The sequence below is a fragment of the Fukomys damarensis genome, unplaced genomic scaffold, assembly GCF_012274545.1.
Source record: "Fukomys damarensis isolate Sample0158 unplaced genomic scaffold, DMR_v1.0_HiC HiC_scaffold_39, whole genome shotgun sequence".
NCBI classification, from domain to species: Eukaryota; Metazoa; Chordata; class Mammalia; order Rodentia; family Bathyergidae; genus Fukomys; species Fukomys damarensis.
The window spans coordinates 87,208,317-87,212,400 of record NW_022900951.1 but is presented as its reverse complement, the minus strand read 5'-3'; positions in this window follow the sequence as shown (position 1 = coordinate 87,212,400).

Here is a 4,084-nt window from a genome sequence, read left to right as displayed (position 1 = left end):
ACAGACATACCGTGTTCATGATTCAGAGCACTCAACTATTAAAATTGTCAGTTCTACCCGACATGACCTATGGATTGAATGCAATTCCTATATGAATCCGAGGAAATATTTTATGGACATAGATAAGCTTATTCTAAAGTTTATATGGAAAGGCATGCAACCTAGGTTATCTAAATCTATCTTGGAAGGAAGCATTATGCTTGATTTTACGGCCAATTTATGTCTGCAATAATAAAGACTTTGTGGTACTGGTGATAAAATAGAAACATAGATCAACAAGATAAATGCAGAAAGCAGGAATAGACCAACACAAAAACAATTCAATGGAGGAAAGTTAGCTTTTGCCACAAATAAAACTAGAACACATGGACATCCATAGGCAAAAGATGAATTTCAACCTAAACTATTTGCTTTATGTAAGAATGAATTCTAAATACTTCATAGATGTAATGCAAAGCTTTAAACTATTATAGCTTTAGAGCAAAAACATAGGAGAAAAGTTTTGAGACCTAGAGCTAGGCAAAATGTTTTTTATTTGTTTTTTTTTGTTTTGTTTTGTTTTGTTTTGTTTTGTGATACCGGGGATCGAACTCTGGTCCTTGAGCTTGTGAGGCAGGCCACAGAACCTCTGAGCTAAATCCCCGGCCCTAGGCAAAATGTTTTTAGACTTAACACCATACCATGATACATAAAAGAAAATTTTAAATTGGAGTTCAGCAAAATTTAAAATTTTTGTTATAAATGAAGATAAAAAGACAAGTTATAGACTGGGAGAAAACATTTGCAAAGATGTTCAGATGTCAAATAAACACATAAGAGATGGTAAATATCATTAGGTATCAGGAAAATGCAAATTAAATCCACAATAAGATAGCATATATACCTACTGTGATGACTAATATAAAAATAATAACAAATGCTGGCAGGAACCCATAAAAACTGGACCTCTTATACTTTGCTGATGGAATATAAGATAGCACAGCTGCTCTACAAAACTAAAACAGTCATAATAAAACTAAATATGCATTTACTACACTACCCAAATACTGCACAGTTAGGCATTTTTTATGCCAGAGATATGAAAATTTATATTTGTGCAAAAAACTATAGACAAATACTCATAGCAGTTTAATTTGTAAGCCAAAATCTGGAATCAACCCTTCAATGGGCAAATTGTGACACATCATACCAGAAATACTACTCATAATAAAAAGAAGCAAACTGCAGATACTGAAAAAACTTGAATGTGTCTCCAGAGGATTGGAAGAAAAAGCCATTCTCAGGATGTTGATCATTGTATGATTCCATGTAACATTCTTAAATGACAAAATTATTGATATAGAGAATAATTTAGTGGTTGCCAAGGAGTAGGGGAGGGAGAGAAGATAGGTGTGATATAGTAACACTGAGGATCCTTGTGGTTATTGGCACTGTTGTGCTTCTTGAATGTGGTCGAGTGGTCATATGAACTTACACATATAATAAAATTGGGTGCACAGGGAACTTAAAACTGGTGAATTCAGGGTATGATGAAAGGGTTCTACCAATGTCAATTTTCTAGCTGTGATATTATACTATAGAAATGCATTCTGTTACCATAGGGCAAAACTGGGTGGAGTGTATTCAGGATCCTTCTGAATTATGCCTCAAAGCTGCATGTGAATCTACAATTATTTCAAAATAAAAACTTTTGGGTCAGGGATTTAGCTCAGTGCTTCCTCCACCTGCTTTGCAAGCACAAGGTCCTGAGTTCGATCTCTGGTACCAAAACACAAAACAAAACAAAACTTTTAAAAAATCAGAATGAGCTTATGTTCACATCCTCATCTAATAAGTATAGAAAAAAAAGACATGGAGATAATCATCAGTTTAGTTTATGTAAAATCTGATGGGAAGTCTAAGTAAGAACTCATCCAAATTGGAGTTCCAATTCATAAATCAAGACAGGAACTAATATAAAAAAACTACAACATTTACAATAATGAACAACTTTTCAGAGAATTCCAGTGGCCTTATATATGGTTGCTTGTAAATTTGTAAAAGATCCTGAACAAGTTCAATTTAACTAACCCAGTAGTACCAAAAGCCAAAAATAATTTGTGTTAAGCCACTAAGTATTGGGATGTCTTATTATGCAATATTTTAATACTGCATCAATCAATGAGTGAGTGTTTGTAACAAAATACATGTTCTAAACACCAGTGAGTCTACTTAATTTATTATTTTTATTAGTAATACATGTTTGTGATTACATAATAATTACATTCATTTTGGAGAATTAGTATGTATACATATCAAATCTTGATCATTTTTATTTCCTCTCACCCATCCTTGCCTTACCCTCTTTCCTATAGTTCTATTGATTGTAAGCACTAGGATCCATGTTTGTCCCAGGCTATTTTTTTGAAATCCACTTTTGCTGAATACTCTGTAGACACTTTGGAAGTGATGACCAGGAGGGGAATGCAGACACCAAACAAATTTAACAACCTGTTCTTGCTCTTGGAGAATTCACAGTTTAGTGAGACAAAACATCAGCATAGTAAATGGAATAACAGCTATAGGGTAACCAATTAACAAGTCCAAACAAATATATGTACTACGGCACAAATTAAATGCATGTGGCAACTTATGGCTACCCAATTAGCAGGATTGAGCTAGACATTTTGGGCCCTGAAGGCAACATTTCAGAAAGAGCCACTTTTCTTTCTTTAACAGTGAAACAAACATCTCCAGCAATACAAAGGCTAGTTGGATACTAACACTTCTAAGGAAAGAGAAAAGGACAATTATTTGTGTTTTAATTTTCCTTTGTTCTCTGCTCCTGATGTGAAAATTGTTGACAAGTCATAATTTCCCCAAGTATAAATTTCTTCATCTACAGACTGGAAATAAAAATCAGAGAATAGTGAGTTGAAAGTCAGAAAATCTGAATTGGAATCTCAAATTTGTTATTGGCTAGCTTTGTGACCTTTGAAGCATCAAACACCCTTTACGTCAGTTTCCTGATCTGTGAAATAAAAAGGTTAAAGTTAAATGGTTCATAAAGTCTCCAGCAACTTAAACTTGAAGTCACTGATAGTTCAGTTTGTTGTGAGGGTTTAAAAAATAATATTGTTGTACTGCATATGAAAATATGCTATAAATCATAAAGTGTTACGCAGAAGATGATATTATCTAGTTCATGTAGAAAAATTTCAGGAGCTCTCTCAATTTGGAGGCCTAAAATATAAATGGGTTTGGTCAAGGCAGTGTTTTCATGGGCCTGACAGGATTATGATAAAATTTACAAAACTATAAGTCATCCAATAAACACAAATTTGTAATAGTTTGTCTCAGGCTCACCAAGGCATTAGCAGTGCCACTGTGACTTTAAGGTTTGGCTCTTGGGCCAATTTGGAATCTGCTAAAGCAGTGGTTGGCTGTGGTGGGCTACTCCAAGTTTCTTCAAGACATTTAGTTGGATCTCTTTTTGTGGCAGAAAGTAGATATCAACCCCTCCCCCCATCTCCACAAACCCATCTTTAAGGACAACAAACCTGTCTCCTCTGCCACAATGAGGATCATGGGAAATGTCCCAAATGATAAGTGGAATGCTAGGAAGTATTTTCCCCAGCCAGTTCAACTTGCATACTACACACCAGCTCAGGACCGGAGCAGGCACACCAGGAAAGGTCACTGTGCCACAGGAGAGAAGGCTCAGGGCTTCCAGGCAGTGGTGTGGGATAGTAGCCAAGGCCTTCAGGGCATGTTCCAGTGCTGAAGAGATCCTAGGTGCATCCAGTGCAGAGGGGAGGAGGGGCTGGAGGACATGTGCGGTCCCTTTAAGACCCCAACGCTCTCCCAGCCAAAGGAAGGGGGGTGTGGTGGGGGCGCTGCGTGATGGGAAAGTCGGCGGCTGAGTCTCACACTTTCTCCCAGTTCTTTAACTTTCCAGCGCGGGGAGCAGAAATAAAGCTGTGGTGCCAGGACGGAGAAAGCGTGAGTCCTTGAACTGCTGAGTGCTTGCGGACTTCCCACCAGCGCCACAGCTGGCCTCTCCGGCCAAGTGGGCAGGCGGGTGGGCAGGTGGCCCCGGGCCGCC